The sequence below is a fragment of the Natrix helvetica genome (genome assembly GCF_964273705.1).
Source record: "Natrix helvetica genome assembly, chromosome: 3".
NCBI classification, from domain to species: domain Eukaryota; kingdom Metazoa; phylum Chordata; class Lepidosauria; order Squamata; family Natricidae; genus Natrix; species Natrix helvetica.
In genome coordinates, this window is record NC_138549.1 from 127,573,072 (window position 1) to 127,598,251 (window position 25,180).

At 43.3% G+C, this 25,180-nt stretch overlaps 1 protein-coding gene across 8 annotated transcripts in view; it reads left to right on the forward strand.

Annotated features, from left to right (window-relative positions):
- ATP2B4 (ATPase plasma membrane Ca2+ transporting 4) overlaps positions 1-25,180 on the forward strand; it is a 180,175-nt gene that overhangs the window by 49,734 nt on the left and 105,261 nt on the right. The window contains exon 1 of one of the 8 annotated variants that reach the window (XM_081948028.1): positions 990-1,120. The exons of 3 other annotated variants lie outside the window; for them this stretch is intronic. The gene's annotated coding sequence lies outside the window, so the exon portion shown is untranslated. Of the gene's footprint in view, positions 1-989; positions 1,222-1,441; positions 1,464-2,220; positions 2,370-25,180 lie in introns of those variants that run through there. 4 more of the 8 variants (XM_081948025.1, XM_081948024.1, XM_081948029.1 and 1 more) reach the window with 4 other exon arrangements.

Sequence of the window (25,180 nt, forward strand, 5' to 3'; positions counted from 1 at the left end):
GTATAATGCTGAAAGGAGGAGGATTAATATTTTGGAATCTCTTCAAAGACACTGCACCAGCAATTTTATCAACTCACTCTGGGGTTTTACTCTGGAGAGAAATAAGATTTTGCCAAATGGTTTGACTTTAGCCTTCTTGTTAAATGGACTGTGAAGAATACCTGCATTGTAGTACTTTCTCCCATTCCTGATCTTTGTGTATTTTCTGTCAGTCTTCTTAAACTCTGTCACTCATGAGCCACTTTTTGACATGATCCTGTGTTATATGGCGTTGCTTCCTTGGTGACATGGATGGAAGTGATCCATTAACATTCTAGGAGACAGATACAAGAAATTTGTTAGACTCAAATGGTAGTGGTATCAGTTTGCAGGACGTTATATTATGGGAACTAATGTTCTATTTCCAGATATTTGTGTGGTATCATTTTCATATTATGAAATAAGAAATAATATTCAGTATTATTAACTTTGCAGATTTCATGTATGTGAGATATTTAATTGACCATCACCATGTTGTAATTAGGAACTAAAAATAGCCAAAGGCAGGACTGACCTTCTGTGACCCTAAGCCACATGCAAACTTTGCCTTTATTTGCTATGTCCCTCAATAAAATTTCAAATTTCAAAGTGGTTGATTCAGGCCCGAGGCAAGAATGATCTTTCTTTCTGCCAGCAGCTCACTGAGCCTGCAGTGAGAAGAAAGAAGGAAGGCATCTGCCGACCTACTTTTTGCTTTGGTTCTGTTCATTGCTGACATGTAGCTTCTGACAACTTAGTCAAAGAGGAGATAGCTGAAGAAGAGCACCCAGTAAGATATTGGCTTAAGAGTCCTTTTGATTGTTCATCCAGGATTGCTACCAGAAGATTCAGAGCTTAACACCCCATACAATTCAGTCTTGCTGATTGCTTTAGAAAGCATGTTTGCACCAGACCTGTTTAGAATGTCAGACTAAATCATAGGCGAGGCTGTGGTTAACTAGAGGACCTCTAGCCAAACAGTTATAACGATCAGCTCTTGCCAGAATGCAAGCACCTCCTCTTTTATTTTTCCTTTGAGGAGGCATGCTTGAGAAATAAACCCACTAAAGGTGGGGCCAAGGGTGTGGCACTAAACTGCCAGGTATAAGTTTTCATCCTTGTGTTTGCATGGGTAAAATGGGCGGAGTTCACACTATCTGCCTCCTTGGCCTCTGCTGAATGTAGCCCTGCATGTATGTCAAGGTTTGTCTGTTTGTTGAGTTCAAAGACTCTTTGACTTGCTTCAGCTTTTCTCCCTGCACTATAATTATTAGGTTTCTTCATTCTGTTCTGAGCAATTTGTGTTCTGTCTTTGAGTGGTTGTTTAATTGGGGAGCCAGGAGAGAGGAAGGACAGTACTGTTAGTCTAATTTGGAGGCGACAGAAATAGTGGATGCAGCTCTCTGTTGTTCTGGAACAAGAATAAAAGCCAGATCTCTTGAAAGGTGATTTCTGTAGAAAGCTTGGGGAAGTTCACTTCCCACCCTGGATTCAATCTCTTTATTTACAAGGCATCAGATTTATGAAGGCTGGAGTAAACAGTACTAGGTTAAATAAAGTAATAGCCTATTTGAAAAACGGAAGCAAAAAATTACACAGACCCTGATCAATTTGATTTTTTTCATTTAATTTCCACTTTAAAAACAGCTCTGGAGGCTCCAATTTTTATTGCAGCAGCTGTGCTAGATCAAATGGATTTTATTTCCCCCATTATATTTTCTTAACTTAACTACATGCATTCTATATTATTTGCCCTTTGGGAAAATACAAGTGTCAGTCAGATGAATAACATTTTATGCAGTGGTAATTTGAACTGAATAAAAAGATGGGACATGCGACTTAGTTAGATGTGAGAGTGAGTTAATTTTCCCCTTCTTTACCAGTTGTCATTAAAAAGGGCCTTCAGCACAGCTATTTTTAATTGAAAGAACCTGAATTCACTGGTAAATACTGTATCTTGTATACCTTAGTGATTAGATTAAGGCTGTTTCATATATTGCTAAAAGGATTTGAACTATATTCTAATTTCTTTAATCCACCAGATCAAGAATTTAATGACCGTTTTTCCCCAACCTGATACCTGTCAGAGTAGTTGGAAGTATAACTCCCAAAATGCTTGGAGAATATCAAAATTTAAAAGCTAGCTTCTCTGGCCAGGGACAACGGCAGCCATAAGCAATTTAAACTTGATTAGAGAGAAAACCTCCCACAATCTGTTTTTCATTATTTTTCACCTGTGTCTTAGCTTGCTGTTACGGTAATAAGAGATTGAGTTTGGTTGCTTTCACATGAATTCTGTTTTCTAAAATTGCCATCATTCTTTATCCATTCAGTTTTTATGGAGAATACAGGTAATACTCTCTGACACAAATTTTGGGGATGGTTTGTATTGTTTTATCTTGTAAACTGAAAATGTTGTATATGTATGTACAGGGACTCCTCTTTCACTGTTCCTACTCCTGTTGCTAACTGTTGGTTCCGTACTTTGGAGAAGTAATTTGTGCAGTGTGATGCTTTAAACATACAGATGTAGAATTTTAAATTGCACAGACTGTCTGGACAAGTAGAGTTCTTTCTTATCTGCAAGTGTTTATTCTCCAGTGTGATGGAACAGTGAGGAGAAAATAGATAGTACTGCGCCACTGTGTACTGTATGGTCTTATTGTTCCCATTGAATTCTAATTACTTAATTTTAATGACCAGAGTTTGTGACTTTATTCAAACTTTTCTCAGTGTAGGTTTCAATGTTTATAGTTTAGCCTGACTTTAAGCTTGTTTTTGCCTCACCATTCCTGACAGAAACTGGAATTCCAACACAACTGGTAGGCCAAATTTTACCTATTCTTAATATAAAGATTTAATTGCAGGTTTAATTTCATTTTTCCCTTTTTATTATTATTTGAAAATTATCCTACATTTACAATAACTGATTTCTATCAGTTCCTTTATTTTCCACTTTTGAAGAAAAACTGATACTGATTAATCAAGTTCATGATTAAAATAGTCAAGTTCATGATTATTTTTATTAAAAGCAAGAAAATAGTTTGTAGTTCTTGGTCTTCATTTTTAAACAGTTCACTGTTTAGTCTGTTACAGCAATGCAGTATTTTCAGCATTTACAACAATGTTACACTGGAAAGTTATAATCTTCATTAAATCCTTAGTTTGTTTTATTTTCCATTCTCTTTAAATGTTATTTTCTTTAATATTTAATAGAATTACAAAAAAGGCAAGAAAGTAAATTGAATCTAAAATCAGGAAATTTCTAATTAACTTCAGGAATATTTTTATATTACTATAACCACTACTACTACAATACTATTTGGGGAAAGCGCCAAAATATGGAGCTCTTGTTTTAATTTTGCTTTGATGTAATATTAGAAGAAGAGCATCTCAGTGAGGCAGACAAGCTCCCGACTGCATCCCTAAAATCAATGGATGGCATCTGATTTTATTTCCATTTATTTCCGTTCATTTTAGGGCAGAGTTGGGGAAACTATTGCTAATTTTTGGCAATTGTGCTTCAAATGTAGTGATATATTCAGGTGAGAATTTGGAGCCACATATTTAAAAAATGGAATTGGGAACCACAGATGTCTTATCTGTTTGTTTTTTTAATATTGAACTGTCTCTTTCAAGTGTCCACTTTTTTCATTAATTGTCAAAAGTAAGGGGAAGTGAAATCAGCTGTGCGGTTGTTTTTCTGTAGCAACCCCCACCCCACCCCCCAAATCAGTTTGAAGAGTTCCTCTTAGAATTAAGATTCACTCCCATCTATTATAGCCTACTAGAATCCGAGTCCCTTTGGGGAGAGGGGGCGGTATAAAAATTGAAATAAAGGTAAGGTAAAGGCTATTCATGTTGGAATTCTTTCAAGGAGTATTTGGTGGTTGTGTCTCATCATCTATATTACTACTGGTAGGAATAATTTTATTACTTTATGTATTTTGTACTATTAATTGATTGAACCCCAGCAGGGTTCTTCCCAGGCAGGCTAGCAAGGCGGCAAGGGAGGCCCTAAAGGCCAACAACCCTTCCACCAGGCAGGATAAGCAGCTGGGGCCAGGCCTTGATAAAGATGCCCTTCGGAGACAAAAGGCCTTTGAAAATAAATGCCACAAGGCCCAGCTGCAAGCCCAGGCCTCCAATCAGGCCCCCACCAGGGATCCCTCTCCAGAGGTCAGACTAGAGCAAAGGCTTCCCATTTCTGAAAGGGAAGGGCGGGAATTCTCTCCTCAAGCTTCTCTAGCCATGGCAGCTTCTCCAGGATCACCGGGGGCTTCAACAGCTGACCACGCAGATCTTTTTGAATGCCTCTCAGAGGGAGAAGGAGATCCAGTTCCCTCAAGTCACCTGGCCCCACAGTTTCCAGTCGCTCAACCTCCCCATAGAGGGCATCCTGTAGAAGATAGGGAACCCATCTCTCCACTGAAATGAAAGATGTCATTGCCAGGGCCATATCTCAGGGCACTGAGAGTGGGATGCGCCAGCAGGGCAGACGCCTGCGCAAGACCCATCACATTCAGACACCGGCCCCTCCCAAGGAGGTTGTGCAAGCCCCACGGCCTGCTTCTCTCCACTCCTCGTTGGATAGCAAGGATTCTGCCTGGGAGGAAGATATCCTTCCCAATCCTGAGCCTGAGTTCTCAGGGAATGAATCTGCTGTTTCTGATAAGCCTGCCTTCTCTGGCTTATTTAAGCACACTAATTTCAAGACTATATTGAATAAGGCGAAGGCCTCTACCCATTTGGGCTCTACCACCCCAGAACAGGCTGCTCCTGATCCCTCGGACCTCAGTGAAGGTTTGTTCGAGGAGCCTGTTCAGGCTCAGGAAATTGTGTCTCTTCCCAAATTATTCCTCAACGTAGTGCAGAAACAATGGGCACAGCCAGCTACCCTTGCCACCCCCAATGGTAGTGACAGGAGGTTGTACACAGTAGATGCTAGTCTACAAGACCTGCTGAAGCTGCCTCCAGTGGATGAGCCGGTGGCTGCACTCATTTCTTCCTCAGTGCTTCTTCCCAATCTCCTGGAGGGCCTCAAAAGCAGAAGACAAGAGAGCAGAGATGGCCTGCCATAAAGCTCATCAGGTGGCGATTAAGACGTCCTCCTCTGCTTCTTTCCTCTCGAGGACCTCTCTTCTCTGGCTAAAACAGTTACTCACTAAGCTTCCGGCCGGAGATAGCAGACTTAGGCAGGATGTCAACAAAATTGTTGCAGCCACTGAATGCATGGTGGATGCCACCTTGAATGCTGCAAAGTTTGCTTCTAGGGCCTTAGCTTCCAACGTTGCCACCCATCACCTTTTATGGCTTAGACATTGGAACGTTGACATGAGTCTAAGTGGAAGCTTGCGATAGGTCCAGTCCTCATAGAGAATAAGGACAAAAAGAAGGTTATGCCTCAGTCACCAAAAAATATGATGGTAAGGGATCCAATTTTTATAGGAACAGTCCTTTCAGGCTTCGGACCAGCCCTCCACATTGGGTACCTACCAGAGGCCCTACCCCATAATGCTGACAGGTCTCAGGACCGTCAGTCCTTTCGTGACAGAGGCCGCCAGCAGAGCTTCTCCAAGCAGCCCTTCCCTGGGGGATCTGGCTCCAGACCTTTCTGCTGTTATAAGTGACCATCAATGGAGGGCTCCCATTGGTGGGCGTCTCCAATTGTTCCACGCTCAATGGGAGCGCACCATGTCGGACCAGTGGGTCCTCCAAACCATCCGCGTAGGTCTGACACTGGAATTCATCTCGCCCCCGCCTTGTCACTTCATCAGGTGCCCAACTCTCTCCTGCCCGATAAGAAAGGCTCTCATGGAACACGAGATCCTACACCTCAGGGAGATCAGGGCCATAGAACCAGTTCCATCCGGTCACGAGGGGACAGGGTTTTATTCCATTCTATTCCTTGTCCCAAAGAATTTGCGGGGTGGAGGGGCATATTAGATTTTAAAAAGCTAAACCACCACATAGTGTACAAAAAATTCAAGATGCAGTCCCTACAATCCATCCTGGGCTGTATCAGGCCAGGGGACCTATTAATGTCCATCGATCTAAAGGAGGATTACCTACACATTCCCATCCGCAAGGCCCACCGCAGGTTTCTGAGGTTCTTTTATGCAGGCCAGCACTTCCAGTACAGGGCTCTGCCATTCGGCCTGTCATCGGCCCCAAGAATCTTCACAAAGATCCTAACAGCGGTTGCGGCCTTCCTCAGATCATGCCCAGTGCGCCTACAATGTTATCTGGACGACATTCTCATCCAGTCATCGTCCTGCCAGCAAGCGACTCTAGACCTGCATTACACAATGGCAACCTTTCAAGACCACCGGTTCTCTGTCAACCTAGAAAGAGTCATCTGGAATCGACCACCAGGTTACAGCACCTCGATGCCATATTAGATACAATTGCATGTCAGGTCTTCCTGTCTCCCGACCGAATGACAAGCCTCAGATCCCTTGTGCACCAAGTTCACCAGTCACAACTCATTCCGATTGTACAGCTGTCCCAACTGTTGGGCAAAATGATATCCTGTCTGTCCATTGTACCTTGGGCCAGACTTCACTCTCGTCGGCTTCAGTGGCACCTCTTGCCACAACAGAGGGCAAAACAAAGCAATTCTTCAGCGCTGATTCTGATTCCCCCTCGAGTACGTTGGTCCTTCGGTTGGTGGATGACTTCCACACTAACGAAGGGCTCCTTCTTCATAGAGCCAGACCGTCTTACCATCACGACGGACGCCAGAAGGTGCCGGCTCACCTTCACAACCAAATAGCACAAGGCAGGTGGTTAGCATCCAAGCTCACACACAGCATCAACTGGCTGGAGTTGAGGGTGGCGAGGCTCCACGTCATGATCGTCACCACATGATGATCCTCACAGACAATGTGGCAGCGAAAGCATACATAAACTGCCATGGGGGCACTCGATCCAGATCTCTGATGGTGGAGGCTGAGTTTCTGGGAAGATGGGCGGAAAGACATCTGTGCTCACTTCAGGCGGAGCACATATCCGGAGTGAACAACATCCAGGGGGATTGGCTGAGCAGGGCCACGGTCAACCACTCAGAGTGGCAACCTTCCCTCAGATCTTTTCCATCATCTGTCACAGAGATTCGGCCAACCGGTAGTTGATCTATTCGCTGCCCTGGAGAACGCCCACCTACCAAGGTTCTTCACAAGGTTTTACCACCCGCAGATGGAAGGGGTCAACGCCCTACATTGCCCCTGGCTGCTGGGCCTCCTATATGTATTTCTTCCACTGCCCCTTCTACCCAGAGTGATTTGGAAGATCCTGGAGAAGGGAGCAGAAGTTCTACTTGTGGCTCCTTTCTGGCCCAGGAGGACATGGTTCGCCGATCTTGTGAGTCTATCCCTCAATCCACCTTGGCGAATTCCCCCGCACAAGGTCTCTATCAGCCAGGGAGCTCTACAACATCCAGAACCCTACAACTAGCCTTTTGGCACTTGAAAGGGACCTCCTGAGCAGGGGCAGTCTTTCTGTCAAAGTCATACACACCATTCAGGCGTCCAGAAGACCTGCTATGACTAGAATTTACGAATCCACCTGAAGATCTTTTGAAAGATGGTGCGCTGTACACGAGACAACATCGACTGCAGCTACTGTTCCCCAGGTTCTGGACTATTTACAAGATGGACTTTACCAGGGCTGGTATCTAACACCCTCAGGCGCCAGGTGGCTGCCTTATCCACAATTGTTGCGCCTGACAGTTATTCATCACTTGGACGACACCCTGTCATCTCTAGCTTCCTGTGGGGTGCCACAAATCTTCGACCACCAGTCGTCCATAGGTTCCCATCGTGGGAAGTTGAGGTAGTGTTACGGGCCCTTACATCTGCACCCTTTGAGCCTCGGCATTCCACCAGCCTGAAACATCTGACCTTTAAGACAGCTTTCTTAATTGCCATCACTTCTCCGCGATGAATCTTGGAGTTGGCAGCTCTGTCAGTTAGGGAGGACTTGTGTCTGATTCACCCTGACAGAGTGGTTCTTCATCTGGATCCGACTTTTATTCCCAAGATCAGTTCCTGGTTTCACCGTGCCCAGGAGGTCATTCTGCCAGACTTTTATTCGCATCCCAGGCACCCGAGGGAAAGGAGATGGCAGATGCTTGACGTCCGCCACACTCTTCGCAAGTATATCAAGCACACTGCCTCTTTTTGGCATTCTGGGTCACTTTTTGTCTCTTTTCAGCCTGCTTCCCAAGGTCATAAAGTCTCTTCATCTACCATCGGCTGTTGGCTGCGGGCTTTCATCTCCCTCGCTTATGTCTTGCAATCCAGATCGGTGCCATGCCATATCACCGCACATTCTACACGGAGTGCAGCTACCACTGCGGCCTGGGCCACCTAGGCCCCAATAGAGGAGATTTGCAGAGCTGCTACTTGGACTTCCTTAGTTTGCTTCTGTGGAGGGGGCTTTTGGAAGGCGAGTCCTACAGGGGATCCATAACAGCGGAGAAACCCTGGACTCTTCAGCTTCTGCCCTAGTGACATTTAGCTTGGGTATTTACCATTTTTGGACTCTCCAAGCAGCGTGCTTAAAAATGACCATTAGCTTACCTGAAGGGTTGTTTTCAGTACGCTGCAAGGAGAGTCCAACCCCACACTGGGGTCTTTCTCCGCTTTCGAAGACTATTTGGACCTGTTGTTTATGGACCGTCTTGGACTTCTTATCAATGCGCACAGTTCCATGCCTTCATTGAAAATCTGGCAAGTCAATGCAACACCAGAGGCGTGGCTAAAGTTTCAATTCAGTCCTGGGCAGATTGGCTGAATTTAAGCCATGCTTGGACTCTCCTCACAGCATACTGAAAACGACCCTTCAGGTAAGTCAATGGTCAATTTGCAGGACACCCTGCAGTTTCCTCTTTATTTAATTTCCAAACTGATCACAAGAGCTGTCCGCAGAGCAAAACCAAGTTCAGAATGAACAAAGATGTAGAATAATTAAATCCTATCAGGTCCTCCATAAAGGCTGTGTTCCATTCTTTGGAAAGGATTTAACCAGGCTGATTCTAAAACCAGAGTGCACCAAAATGGATTCCTTGCCAGGGGATTTGGCTCTTCTACTTGTCTGTTTTGCTACTAGTTGTAATTGTATTACAACTAATATTAATTGTACAAAAGGGGCCACTTTTTAAAAATACTTCATGCAATCTTAGGCTTTTAGACTCGCATTACCTAGTGATGGAGAGGTGTGGAGGATGAAATGATAGCATAAATGAGGCTAATTTACAATGAATAGTAAGGTCTCAGTTTGTGTTTATTTCTCCATTTCCTGCTCTTCTTTAATGCACGTGCACACATACATACAGACACACACACACAAACACACACACTCATTCAAGGAACTCAAATGCTTTCTTAGAATGTGCAACATCAGTACTGTTCCATTGTATATACTGTATAATGGAGGGTTCCCTGTTTTAGAGAATGTATGGACTTAAAAAAAAAGACAAGGACTGAATTCATATATTATTCCAAGCTATAAGGTTGAGTGGAAATTAGTATGAATTGGAAACTACAACCCAAGCAATGGTTATAAAAATCATGGCTAAGTCTGATACATGAATTTATAGATAAATGTTTCTTTAGGAGAAAAAGAGAAGTGGTTTTTGTATGGAGAAATGGATTTGTCTTGGGTAATAGTTCTGCGTATGAAACCTTCAGCATCCAGTCCATTTCCTCTTTTCTTCAGCCCATGTTACATCTGCCTGGTGGATATTATGAGCAATCTTGACCCACAGCTGGCATTAGGTCTTGGTGGAATGGAAATAATTGCTCAGTTGGTTTTGGTTTACAAAATTAACTTCTCCACCCTGCTCACTGGCAGTGTCATTTCCGCACTGTCCCCAGTTTCACTTGCTGCAGCACTTAAGACTGAGGCTTCAGATGATTTGTTGCAGATGCTTGAAGAAGCATACCAATGCCTTAGATGGAAAGGTTTCCCCTAACAACCTTCCTAGAGGCTCCCCAGCTCCCTTATTCCCCCCCTTCTGTTTAATGTAGAGTGTACTGTGGTGTCTTAAAAACCTTGAGACAGAGACATTAGAAACACCTCTGAGTCACAGACAACAATAATCTAAGTTGTTTCTCTACACCTGAATAAAATGGCCAGTGTGCATTAGTTCTGACAGAATTCTCTGTATTTAAGCAAGTTTGGCTCCATTTTTGTAATTGCAGAATGCTTCGTGACCATGGAAAAATGGTTGGAGGTAGATTGTTTTCCCCTTAATGCCATATAATTTTAACTTGATACATGGAGAGCAGAATATAGATTTGCTTTTGTCCCTCTAGAAAACAGAATGCAAATGTGCATTCTGTTCTGATACCTGATGGATTCTCTTCAAGGGAATTTTTGTTATTATTTTTTAAAGGATTAAATTGAGGTACAGGTTTTTTTTAACTTGGAAAATAAATTTCATATATACGTATCGTAAGTTTATTCCCTTATTCCCTATTATGTCTATGGATTTCTTAAGAAGCTTTTAACCATTATAGTTCTAGAAGCTTTTGCTTTTTTTTTTTTTTTTGGTCTTAAACTTGAATCCATTGCCTTTATAAAAATCCTGTTATAGATGGTTGGCTATTTGCTATTTGTTTAAAAATGTGATCTGAATAGTTTGTGATCTTCATCTGATTCATTCTGACAACTCAAATGATAGACAAATTGGAGCATATCTAGATTTCACCGTAAATTGGGCAGTTCTGTCCTCATCAGAGATAGTTTTACCTGCAGGGTGTATCTTTCACGTTTTGTCCTTACAAATGTTGTGTATGGTTTTGGAAGTATCAGTGGCAATGATATTTGTTTGTTTGTTTGCTTATATCCTTCATTGATTTTACAAGTAAGGTGATGAACATATCCAACATACCTTCCTCCCCCCCTGTAAAACACTATGGAGCAGTATATAAGTCTTAAGTGCTTATTGCTATTTCTATATAACTAGTGCTTAAGCCACCAGGCTGGAAATTGAGAGACCATGAGTTCAAGTCCCTGCTTAGCCATGAAAGGTGACCTTGGGTCAGTTACTCGCTCTCAGCCCAACTCATGTCACAAGATACCTTTCTTTAAACACATTATGCAAAGTCCTAGTTTTCCGGAGAAGATTCTAATGCTGGAAGGAAAAAGAAGAGGACAAGCAGAAGTAAGGTGGATGGACTTGGTTATAATGGCAATGAGTGCAGTATTAGAAGAACTATGTTAGGGACAATTTACTATAGACAAAATCCTATGTGGTCATCAAGATTCAATCCTAACCTGATGGCACATAAGGGATCATTTGTATGCTTCATCAGAGTATATTGTGTCATCTTCAATCTAGTCCATTTCATGAAATGAAAACCCATGGCTTTACATTTATGTATTTTAGCTGCAGATCTTGAGTATTGAGCAAATACCAATCTTATACAGTAATGTGCACAATTGTTCATTGGTACAAGCCACAGTGAATAGGTACTCTGGTTTGTATAGTTATTCACGTCTGCCTGAGGACTTATTTCCATGCCAATATGCCATCATGAGAATAGTAATTCAGGGATTAGGTAAAGGTTCCCCTTGCACATATATGCTAGTCGTTCCTGACTCTAGGGGGTGGTGCTCCTCTCTGTTTCAAAGTAGAAGAGCCAGCATTGTCCGAAGACGTCTCCATGGTCATGTGGCCAGCTAGACTAAACACCGAAGACACACCTGTTACGTTCCCCCCAAAGGTGGTCCCTATTTTTCTACTTGTATTTTTACATGCTTTCAAACTGCTAGGTTGGCAGAAGCTGGGACAAGTAACGGGAGCTCACTCCATTACATGGCACTAGGGATTCGAACTGCTGAACTGCTGACCTTTTGATTGATAAGCTCAGCGCCTTAGCCACTGAGCCACCACGTCCCTTTAATTCAGGGATTAGTAACTGACAAATTCAGGCTCCCAACTCTGAAAGGTTTACTGGGGAAATGTGGTCTGCTGGTGGAGATTCTGTCAAGATAAATCATATGAAGCATTCCACCATTGCTTTTCCTACTTTCCCATCACCAGTAAACATTCTTAAAAAGAGTGAATGTTGCCTTTAAGTGTGCTTCCTATGGTAACAGCTCATGCTTCCCATTACCGCCTCTCAAGTTGCAGCTCGTCAGAAGAGCTTATGGCTGGCAGGGAGGTGTGTAGGAGTCAGTGCCATGTGGGAGGCTGGAGATTTTAATTTGATCTGTTTCCTAGCTGCCTTTGTTCCTCCTTCTTTCAGCATTTACTGTAGAAAGTAGTAGAGAGTGGTGACAGGTCTCAGATGCTGGGTATAAAAGAAAATGAAAAGGCCAGTTGGTGTGCCTTCACATCAAAGTAGGTTGGGGGAAACTTACACAAGGCTTGCAGTTTCTCAAGCTTAAATAGAGAAGAAAGATTTTCTGTAGCTTGTGGAAAATTGATCCAGAGAATTCAGATGGTTTTCCAGTACGCTGCTTGGAGAGTCCAAGCAATGGGTTAAACTCAGCCAATCTGCCCAGGACTGAATTGAAACTTTAGCCACATCTCTGTTATTGCCTTGACTTCCCAGATTTTCAATTCAGTCAAAGTCCACTGGACGCGTTTCTCTGTTTCTCTTCAGTCCTTTCAGATTAGCTTGGACTAATCAAGGTTTTGTTCTGCTTTAATTTGAGTTTTTTTCCTTTGTTTTTTCCTTCCCTAGGAAGCAGGTGAGGTGAGAAGTTCCTTTTATATTTCCTTTTTGCTGTTTCTCGCCTTTCCCGGCTTCCACGGTGTCCTGGGCTTGCTCGAGCACCGCGGTGGGTGCTGGCAGCTGCTGGTGGAAGCGTGGGATCGGAGTACTGATGCCCACGCGATCATGCTTTTTCCGCTTGTCTGCGTGATCTATTTTTTCCGGCCAGGGTTTCTGTTGCCGCTGTCTGTGCTCGTTGGGGAGCCGGCTGTTGGCGCAGAGCCTTGGCAGGTGTTTTTTTTCTTCTGGTGGCCATTTTGGATTGCCTTTTTTGTCGGTGCTGCCATTTTGGTTTCGCTTTTCCTTTCCCGCATTTTTTTCTGCCTGCCAGTGCTTCTCTTCCTGCCCTGCTCCCTGCAGATCGCCGCTGCAGACTTCTTGTCCGGTCCTTCAGTGGGGGTTTTGTTGGGCGATTGCTCCCCGCGGCTCGAGCTCTTCCTTTGCATCAAGAATCAGGCTCGTTATCTCTGCATCTGTGCTGGTGTGGGGAGTGAAATTAACATGCACCTGAGAGACTGCCTTCAACTTGTTCTTCCTGCCTGCTACCTTTAGTGTCTCCCCCTGAGGAGCACTAAGGCATTTGTGCACCAAATCCACCTGGTGGTGAGTGAAGAGCCCCCTTGACCCTTCCAGCCACCCAGATTGCTTTTATGGCGGAGCAGGCCCCTGGGGATAATAGCCAGCTTAGTCCCTCCACCAGCAGGATTCCTCCTAGGCAGGCCAGCAAGGTGGCAAGGGAGGCCCTAAAAGCCAGCAAGCCTTCCTCCAGACAAGACAAGCAACTGGGGCCAGGCTATGATAAGGATGCCCTCAGATGGCAAAAGACCTTGGAAAAACAATTTCACAAGCCCAGCACCAGGCTCAGGCCCCCAATCGGTCTCCCCCCAGGGATTCTTCACCAGAGGTCAGACCAGGACAAAGGCCTCCCATTTCTGAAAGTGAAGGGGAAGGGCAGGAATTTTCCCCTCAGGCTTCACTGGCAATAGCTGCTACCCCAGGTTCACCAGGGGCTTCAATGGCCGACCATGTGGACCTTTTCAAATGTCCATGAGAGGGGGAAGGGGATCCAGTTTCCTTGGGACCCCTGGCTCCACAATCTCTGCTCGCCCATCCCATAACAATGTTATGTGGACGACATTCACATCCAGTCATCATCCCGCCAGCAAGCAACTCTAAGCCTGCAATACACGATAGTGGTTCTTTGGGACCACGGGTTCTCTGTCAGCCTGGAAAAGAATCATCCGGTCCCAATCACCAGGTTGCAGCACCTCGGCGCCATCATCAACACTGTTGCATGTCAGGTCTCCCTGTCTCCCAACCGAATGACGAGCCTCAGGTCCCTCGGGCATCAGGTTCACCGGGAAAGACACGTCCTGATTGTGCAGCTGTCCCAGCTATTAGGGAAAATGATATCCTGCCTTCCTATTGTGCCTTGGGCCCGTATTCACTCTCATCGGCTTCAATGGCTCCTCCTGCCATACCAGAGCAACTCTCCGGCACTAATCGTGGTTCCTCCTCTAGTACGCTGATTCTTCGACTGGTGGATGACCTCTGCGCTAACGAGGGGATCCTTCTTCAGAGAACCGGCCCACCTTACCATCACCATGGACGCCAGCCTGTTCGGCTGGGGAGCTCACCTTCTCAACAACATCGCACCAGGCAGGTGGTCAGCGCCCAAACTGACACACAGCATCAACTGGCTGGAGTTGAGGGTGGCGAGGCTGGCTCTGTGTCATTTTCAGAGCATCATAATAATAATAATAATATAATAATAATTTTATTTGATTAGCCGCACCCCTCTCCCGAAGGACTCGGGGCGGCGTACAATCAAGCAGATAAAAATACACATAAGACAAACATATATACAAAAACAGAGACATATACATATGTGCATGGAGGAGGATGGACTTAAGTGAAAGACAGTTAAAAAACACAATTTAAAATCCCCTAATAAAATTACCAAATTAAAAACCCATCAGGAGCGTTACTAAGTTATGGTCGAGCCAGGCCAGCTATTTGGAAAAGGTGGGTCTTGAGCTTGACACGGAAGGAGCGGAGGTCAGTAGTAGTCCTAATATCCGGGGGGAGGTCATTCCACAGGGCTGGGCCCGCCACAGAGAAGGCTCTGCTCCTAGGCGCCGCCCCATGGCACTGTCTGGTAGACGGCACCTGGAGAAGTCCCTCTCTGTGCGAGCGGATGGGTCGTAGGGATGTATGGGGCAGAATACGATCCCGCAGGTAACTAGGTCCTGAGCCATGGAGCGCTTTAAAGATCGTAATCAAAACCTTGAAACTCGATCCAAATCTCTGATGGTGGAGGCTGAGTTCCTGGGAAGGTGGGCGGAAAGACATAGGTGCTCAATTCAGGTGGAGCACATATCCGGAGTGAACAACATCCAGGTGGACTGGCTGAGCAGGGCCACGATTGACCATTCAGAGTGGCGCCTGCACCCAGACCTTTTCCATCTTCTGTCTCAGAGGTTCGGCCAGCCGGTAGTCGACCTGTTCGCTACCCCAGAGAACGCCCATCTCCCACGATTCTTCACGAGGTTTTACCACCTGCAGGCAGAAGGGGTCAACGCCTTATGTCGCCCCTGGCCATCGGGACTCCTAAATGTCTTCCCTCCACTGCCCCTCCTGCCCAGTGATCCAGAAGATCCTGGAGAAGAGAGCAGAAGTTCTACTCATGGCTCCCTTCTGGCCGCAGAGGACCTGGTTCACCAATCTGGTGAGTCTGTCCGTCAACCCTCCTTGGCGGATTCCCCCGCAGGAGGTCTCTCTCAGCCAGCGAGCTCTACAACACCCAGAGCTCCAGTGGCTACAACTAGCCGTATGGCACTTGAGAGGGACCTCCTGGGCAGGGGCAGTCTCTGTTATACATACCATTCAGGCTTCCAGAAGACCTGCTACGACTAGAATTTACGAATCCACCTGGAGATCCTTTGAGAGGTGGTGCGCCACACACAACATCACACCGACTGCGGCTACAGTCCCCCAGATTTTATTTACAGGATGGACTTGACCAAGGCCTGGCACCTAACACCCTCAGGCGTCATGTGGCTGCTCTATCCACAATCCTTGCACCTGACAGTCACTCATCACTTGGACGACACCCTGTCATCCTTAGCTTCCTGCGGGGTGCCACCAATCTGAGATCTCCGGTCATCCATCGGTACCCATCATGGGAACTTGAGGTGGTTTTAAGGGGCCCTTATATCTGCGCCCTTTGAGCCTTTATGTTCCGCCAGCTTAAAACATCTCACCTTTAAGACAGTTTTCTTAATTGCCATCACATCTGCTCGACGGATCTTGGAGTTGGCAGCTCTATCGGTGAGAGAGGACTTGTGTTGGATTCATCCTGATAGAGTGGTCCTCCATCTGGACCCGATATTTATTCCTAAGATCAACTCCTGGTTTCACCGTGCCTAGGAGGTCGTTCTCCTGGATTTTTGTCTTCATCCCAGGCATCCGAGGGAAAAGAGATGGCACATGCTTGACGTTCGCCGGACTCTGCACAAGTACATCAAGTGTACGGCAGCTTTTAGATGTTCTGAATCGCTTTTCATCTCATTTCAGCCTGCATCTCAAGGTTGCAAGGTCTCTTCATCCACCATTGGTCGTTGGCTGCGGGCATGCATTTCCCTCACATACGTCTTACAATCCGGTGCCTCATCATATTACTGCACATTCCATGAGCGCAGCTACCACAGTGGCCTGGGCAACCCAGGTGCCAATAGAAAAGATTTGCAAGGCAGCTACATGGATTTCCTTATCTCCATTTGTTCGGAACTATAAATTGGACAAATTTGCTTCTGCGGAGGGGGCCTTTGGGAGGCGAGTCCTTCAGGGGATCCATAATAGTGGAGAGAGACCCTGGACACGTCTGCTTCCCGCCCTAGTGATATTTAGCTTGCATATGTCCCATTGCTTGGACTCTCCAAGAAGCGTACTGGAAAATGACCATTGGCTTACCTGAAGGGTCATTTTCAGTATGCTGCGAGGAGAGTCCAACCCCACCGTGGGGTCTTGCTCCGCTATCAGTTTTTTTGGACCTGTTGGGGTTTTTGGACTAGTTTGGACTTCTCAACGCGTACTGTTCCACGCCTTCATTGAAAATCTGGCAAGTCAAGGCAACAGCAGAGGCATGGCTAAAGTTTCAATTCAGTCCTGGGCAGATTGGCTGAATTTAACCCATTGCTTGGACTCTCCTCGCAGCATTCTGAAAATGGCCCTTCAGGTAAGCCAATGGTCATTCAAGCACAGCCTTTCCCAACTTGATGTCTTCCAGATACATTGGACTTAAGCTATTACGTATAATCTCTAGCCAGCCTGGATAATGGACACTGAAGTCCATCACATTTGTTAGGTCACAACTGTAGAGTGTTCCAACTGCTTCCCTTGGTTGGCAGGACCCAAAGTTTTATATGCTATATGAACCATTTCTATGTGAAGGTCTGTATTTACTGATGCTGTGCTATACTGAGCATCAGCATAATGTTGATCACTCTTATTAGGAGGGATTCAAAGTCACTTTTTGGTATACAGGCTTCGATTTCTAGTTGTAGAAACTGGTAGCATTTTTGTTTCTTAATAAGTAGCGGTCAAAGCTCAAATACAAATACGTTGGTATGAATAAAGAAGAGAAGGGCAAAGTTCTTTTATTATCAGTTGCTAAATTGCAACACCTGCTTTCTTGAGCCTACAAAGCCTCTGATTCAAAATTTGCTTTTGTAACTCATTAAGTGAGTGAAGCCAATGCTACCTCTTATAGTCAATTTTTCCCACTGTTGTATTTTAACATTGAAATTCAGCCATGAGGTGGAGCACATACTTTGCTCCCTGCACTGTATGTACATATTTGCTAATTCCTACAGCCTGGTGCTGCTTGGTACCATTTTGACTGCAAATGCACCCAGAAGAAAGGTTAGAAAACCTTGCCCATATTTGCTGCTATAATCAAAAATGTACCTTCTGGTAGCACTTAAAAAATAGACAATCCAGTCTTCTCTCCCATGTAACAAGTTATTTGAAGTGGAACAGTGCTCAAATGGACATCCTTACAGGGTTGTTGGGAAAGAGGAGGGGTTAACAATTATTTTCATGTGGTTAACAAGAGGCTTCCTCTAAATGCAATCAGAAGAGATTAGAGCTGACAGCTGCAACATAACTGGAGGGTGTCAGGTTTGAAAAGCCAAGTTAGAATAGGTTTTTTTCTGTTTCTCTGCTGGAGTGTGAAACACACTCAATGGTTGCTATGCTTCCCAAAGCAACAGCAGACAAGTCAAGGAAAAGAAAAACCTTTAGGTGACTTTCCTAGGCACTCAAAACAAATACTGGAAGAATGAACAGAGATACAAGGCACATACTACAAAGCCACCAAGGTTGTTGCCTAAGCATTGCAGAATCCTGATTTTAGCTGGACGTCCGGGACTGAAACTCAGGTACAGCATTTTTCCTTGTAGTTTGCAGATGGTTCGCTCCAAACAAGTTTACCTATTACATCATTTTATATCTTGGGTATTCCATTTACTTGTAGCCTTGCAGATGTCAGAATTGCAGCATGTGTATCTCAAGTGAAAAGTAAAAATTCTGAAAACAAGGCTCATCACTGCAGGAGATAAAATTTATCACAGAAATGCCAGTTGAATTGGCTTGCCTGTCTAAAATTGTCCTATGGACTCAGAGAACCATTTTCTTCAGAAGCCAGGAGCAATATTGGTTGTAATTTCATATATCAGAAGCACCCTTAAGTTGTGAAATTGCCTAATTCCAGATCAATTTCTCATCCATTTGAAAAATACTTTTAATTCTGTCCGGCATTGCATTCTCTCAACATAAGCTTTTATATAGTTTCTCTTTTAACTTTTAATCCCAAATACCCCAGTGTGAATTTGAATCTTCATCATACAAATTACCGTATATGTTCTCCCAGTTGGTAGTTGAATATCGTTATTTCATCTCTCTTTCTCTGCCTCCCTCCCTTTCTCTCCCTCTCCCCCCTGTGTGTGTTTTGTGTGTGTGTGAGAGAGAGAGAGGGAGGGAGGGAGAGAGAGAGCGAGTTTTAATATTTAGGCCAGACTCTGTAATGATAAAAATTGGGGCCTTGTCCCAATTTAAAATTTAAAATTTCCATTTGGTATTGCTTTTACTTAACTATTCTTAAGGTCAAAAACTGTTTTCTTAATTTTGCTTTGGCTGTCCTTTCTCTTACTTGATTGTTCCAGGAAATCTCATCAAATATAGGAAACTCTTCTCTTGGGAATTTCTTTGGTGGTTGCTTCAGTCTTTCTTACTTCTGGTTTTTCCTTTTCTTTAACGAGATGGAACTGGTAGATAATAGAGATAAATAGTACTGTAGATCCTTTGAAGTGGATGGGTAAATATTTAACTCACTTCACTTCCTTGTTCATAATGAAACAGCCCTTAGTAGTAACTTCTAAGACAGGTAGCTCTTGATTAGCCCCTGTCCTGTATATCTGAGCTTTAACTTTCATTAACCTCTTTTGATGAGATGTAAGCAATGCAGAGCTTTGATGGCCTTCTCAAATCTTACCTGTGCTCAAATGATTAACTCATAGTCAGTAGCATAAAAGCAGTCAAAGCAAGGGTGCTTTCGGTCTTTAAAAAAAACAAAACAAAGCTGGTTGTAGTCTGCTAGAAGGCAAACTTGTACCCCCAGAAGAAGCTAGGCTTTTGCCTATGGCAGTATGATTGATGAAAAAAAGTGCAAGGAGAAGTGAATGGCAGGGAATGCGGGATTGAGATCAGATGAACCTACTGACCAAATATCAGGAAGATAGCATTTTGCTGCCATCTAGCATTAATCTAGATTTCTATAACCTAACATTAATACCACCTGCTGGCACCATTCTGCTTCAGTAAATCGGTCAAGCTACCACTGCCTTTCTTGAGAGTAGTCCTATATGCAAGCCCCAGGGACTTAAGCTGCTCTGCTCCCTTAAATATAATATTTAGCTCTTTAACTAAGGTTTAATGTTGGGGTAAGATAACCTATAGGAGAGGTCTACCATGGGCCTATAGACCTCTACTTATGTTCCTGTGTATTGCTTATTGTAGGTTAGTGTTACTTACTGATATATGTATACACAAACTAAGCATACTGGAACAAGATGTACTTACACTGTGGAGTGACATGTTTCTCTAAGGAGAGATGTCTTTGTTATCTCAAGTCTGTAGGCAGTTGGAGTAGGAGAAAAAGAACTATTTCTCTATTAAGTGAAAGTTTTTGAATTTCAGACTAATCAAACTTTATTTTTGCTCCAAACTCTCAGGCTCCAAGCTCCCACTCACCTGGGACACTAGTTCCCCTTGCCCCCTACCCCCTTTTTTTTTGAGGATGCTGAGCTTCCTCTGTGTGCCTCAATTCCCTTTTGTGCTGAGAACCCAATACAGCAGGCTATTATTAAAACGAATTTGCATGGTGATGTGAATAGGAAAAACTATCAGTTTCAGGTTTTCAGAAGGACACTTTCTCATTTTGAATTATTGAGGGAAATGGCTTGGGGTTTGAAGAACACAATTAACATCTCTCCTTTCCCTTCACCAAATCTGAAATGTTTGGGGCAGGATGGTCACTAGTTTATGGACTGTTATCAGATTACATACTTTTAATTGCAGTGGTGGCAGGATGGACTTGATGGTTGATGCATCACTACAAGGCCATGGAAACAGTTGCCATAAAATCCTGTATTACTGGAAGAATAGATTATGAAAGGATTGCTTGTCCTTTTCCCTCTTTTTCAATTAACCTTCCAAGATAAATTTCTGTCTAAAGCTAATATGCAGCTTTATAAACTTATTGCTTAGGTCAGGGCTTTACCAGCTTAATAAGCTGTAAGAGGGGGAAAAACATGCCAAGCAGAAAGTACATTGGATTGTTGAATTCTTCCAGTTTCCTTATCTATTTTATTTGATGTATGCTCTGATTCATTGAATTCATAGATAAGTATTCCAGCTGCACTTAGAGATGAAGTTTCTGGATCACAAAAAAGAACAGATGGTCTTGATGTTGAGAGTCTTTCCTGAAGCAGTAGTGTGGTGATATCCTCCTACTGGGTATTGTGGAAGGATTCCCCCCTCCCCCCAAAAAAGTCTCAGTTAAATGATTTAAAAGTCTAGGTGTCCTTTTTTAAGTTAGAAGGCTAGGAAGATTTAATACAGGTGTTTGGCTTATGGAAATAGCTTTTCAGTCTTGTGAAATAGTCCAGACAGCAAGCATGCCCAGATAAACTAATTATATTGTATTGTAAGGACACAATAATAGAATCTTGCAAGTCTGAAAATACAAATATCCTCCCTTCTTTATAACCCAGTAAATTAGGGAGGATTCCTGCTGAGATGTTTGCCACACCATATTCTTGCTAGAGGCTCACAGCCTCTGGCTACAATTCTTCCCTCTGCCTCCCAAGGTCATTCTCACATACCATTTATACACCTGAAGCATGCTGAATGAAGTGTTAAAGGGTTTCATAAAAGATCCCCCTAAGGTATGTCAGCATCTCTCCATTGCAAGTTGAAAAGACAGCATTGAACTACAGAATGTGGCAATGTAATCCAATGGTAGAGCCCACTTGTTTTGAGCAAGGGAGTTCAGGTAAGGATTTTTATTAAATCTAAAGTTCTCAAAATTTAATCTGGAGCATTTTCTGCAAAACAAGTGCTTGATCTTTGAGTTACATCTCTTTTCCATTTTCAATAGCTCCCACTGTCTGTTAGAGATACCCTATTGCTGAGTATGGACATTCTGTGTTTATTTATCATGGCTAATATTATTCAGTGTATTTGTTCTTCAATTACTGATTGAGTGCTTCTTAAAAATCATTAATGCTAGTACTTAATTACATAGACTAATTAATGCCTTATGTCAAGTAGTGCTTTGGTTGCTGATAGTGGTTACTTGTAGCTGAGAGTTTGCCTGTAGTGTTAGGTTTTTATCCAATGGGAATTGTAAAATTTCTGTCAGTGTTGTTTTAAAATAATTAAATGAGTGCCAATTTCATGTCATCATCATTATTCATGTCAATTTTGTTGAGAAGACAAGCTTGGACACTGAGTCTCTGGAGTGAAATAGACATTAAATTAACATGCATTTCACTACTGAAGTGACATTGACAGAGATCTTCAAACCCTGAGGTTTATTATCTTGTGGAGGAATAATGTTTCTGGAGCATCCTTGATACCATTCAATTTTGGATGATTTTATATTTAAGTTACTAGACTAGTTAACAGGTGAAAATCCTAGGTGCAGACGGAACCAATGATGTCCTTTTTTTTCTTTTGCTTGTTGCAGAAGTAACATCCAGTTTTAGCACATCCAAATTGTTGGATGTGCTAAAGCTTCTCCTTTTTGTTCTTCAAATCAAATTGGTGTTTCAGTGGGAGGTGCTTATTGATATAAAACCTTCCTTTAGCTATGACCAAATTCCACCATAGCTTGGGAAAAAGAGAAAGAGAACTGAGTGCCTTTTCCCGTAACAGTAGAATCAACAGTGCTATCTCCACATGGTGTTCTCGTATCCAGAAATAACCCCCAGAGGTAGCACTTAACACATCTTTTCTCTCAGCTTTCTCTTTCTACCCCCAATCCCCTCGGCAGTTTCTTTGGCACTTGACTTCACATAATTCTCTCCCTTTCTCTTTTCCCTGACAAAATAACTTATGCAGAGGTGAGTCAACCTTGCTTGGGACTCAAATATGCCCTGGTGCCGAGTGCTAATTAAAAGGTGCAATGGAAGCCTTGTAATCATCCTGTACAAAACAGCACGATTTGCACAAGGGAAGAAAGTATCATTACCAAAAAGACTTTTTAGAAAGAAAAGAAGAAAATATGTGTATGTATGTACCATGTTTCCCTGAAAATAAGACAGGGTCTTATTTTCTTTTGATCCCTGAAATAAGCACTTGGCCTTATTTTCAGGGATGTCTTATTAATTTTGAGGTGCAGGAGGCGGCGAGCGTGGTCACCTCATGGCTGCTGCTCCAGTGCAATATTTTTGGGGAGGGCTTATTTTCAGGGGAGGGCTTATTTTAGCACATGCGCTCAAAAGCCCAGTTGGTCTTATTATCCAGGGAGGTCTTATTTTCGGGGAGACAGGGTATGTATGTATGTGTACTATATATGTTGGGAAAGTTTTCATTTAGCAATTTCTTTCAAAATACATATACCATTCAATTTATTTTTCAGTGGCTTGATTCTTTTGAAGCCTTCCTTCTGTTTAAGCACATTAACAATCTTATCTCATATTTGGAATAAACTAAATTATTAATGTATCTTAAATAGAAAACTATCTTTAGATTTTTTGTACTCCAAAAGCATTTTATTAAAATAAAAAAATCTGATTTAAATAAAAAAATCTGATTTAAATTTTTAAGAAATCTGATTCTTTTTTTAAAAAATCATCAATTTTTATCCACCCTAGTCCTATGTTAGGATACTTTGGCCTATGACAACAGTAAAGATGGATCAGAAGAGGGAATTGTTCACATAATTGTTTGCATACAGTTGAGAGTCAGCTCTAAATGGCAACCATGCATTAACCTTTGATCCCTAAGCTGAGGATTCATGGTACAAATACTGCAGAGTAGCCAATCTTTTCTCATTCTGGGCTAAGACTGCTGGTGTAAATATGCAGCCTGGAATTACAAGAAGTTTAGCTCAATGTATCAGATGGAACTTGAATTGGGTAAGTTGCTCAAGAGACAGATTTTGTTTGTTTATTTATATATTCCTATAATAAAAATGATTGTGTATCTTGGAAAGAATTGGAGTCAGCTAAATCAATAATGTATAATTATCATCATTGTAATAAGGATTGACAGCAGAGCTAGGGAATGTTGGAATTTCTATACAGTGCTAAATTATAGTTCTGAGCATTTCTCCCCACTGACTATACTGAAGGGATTCAGCAGCATCTTCTTACCTTAATCTACAGTAATTACATATACATATATTCTCTATCCCTGAAAATAATTGTTACATGTGAACATTTGTAAACACATTTACAACCCCATGGTCTAATTGGTGGGCATATATGTACTTCTTCCTAGACCTGGGGAGAAGCTTAACCAGCATTTATACTTTTTCTGCAGATCTTTATATTAAGCTTTCCATAGCAACAGAAAGCAAAGTATGCGGTTGCAGGTAGGTAAAGAAAACTTGCTTCAACCTAGATCAGGGGTGTCAAACTCAAGTGTCAGCGTTCCAAATATGATCCAAAACTAAATCAGAGTCCAAGGCAAAGTATTCCTCAAAGTTTCAATTTATTAAGAGAGACATGTTGGCACATCTGTGGGAACCCGAATCTGAAAGCTTCCAGGGTTTTCCACCCAGTTGAAAGTTCATGATCTTGCCCTCACACCCACAAGTCCATCACATGGTCCAATCTTCCACTGTCAGGCTGGCATTTCCACCCATCCAGTTCCGGTCAGGCTCAAGAGTTGTAGAGAACAAAAGATGATCTTGGTTTCTGGAAATGACTTTTTTATTTTTACAACAACACATTCTACTCCTTACTATTCCCCCTCCCAACTCCCCACTAATGAAACAGCATAGTAGAAAAGAATATTAGTGTTGCAGGCCAAAGATCCTAAAAGGAACTGGCTGCAGGCCTGACATCAAGCCCCATGGCCAGATCCGGGATGCTTAGATCTGGCCCACGGGCCACCCTGGAAACAGCAAAGACCCGGCCCGGGGAGCCTCTGCCAGGGCAAATGGAACTCGGGAGGGCTGTGTGCAGCCCTCCCAGGCTCCGTTTTTGGCTGCGACAGCCTCCTGCAGCCCTCTGCCAGGGAAAACTGAACTCGGAGGCCGCATGCATCCCCCCCAAGCTTCATTATCACTGGCAGAGGGCTGTAGGAAGTCATCACAGCTGAAAATCGAATGACATTGAGCTGGTCACGGCCATCCCAGCCAGGGCTGCCCCGGCCCCCCAAGGTCAGACACAATCCTGATGCGACCCGCATTGAAATCGAGTTTAATACCCTTGACCTGGATGGTATGAAAGTTCTAGTTTTGGGGAAAAGAAGAGGGCATTGAAACAAACTTTGCAGCTATGCATTGATGGGCGACAGGCTTCTCACAGCTGTTAGTATTCCTGGATGTGCCAGACGCCTTAGTGTGAGTTCTTGCAGCCAGATTCAAATGGAGCTTCTGCTGTTCCTCAAGTCCCATTTGTATTTAACTGTTGCCTTGTCACCAGCTACTTCCAATTGTGATGCAATTTTTGTGTGAAAAGCCCTTCCCTCTTGGAATTTTCCAGAGACTTGAATGTAGATTACGTTATTTATGACAGTTGTAGGCAGAAGCGTCTTGCTGCAATTGCATTCAAAACAACATTCACATGCCAGCCACATTCTTATTTGTTATCCACATGGTATTCTAATTGTTTATAAATCCAGCTCAGGCTCAAAATCAG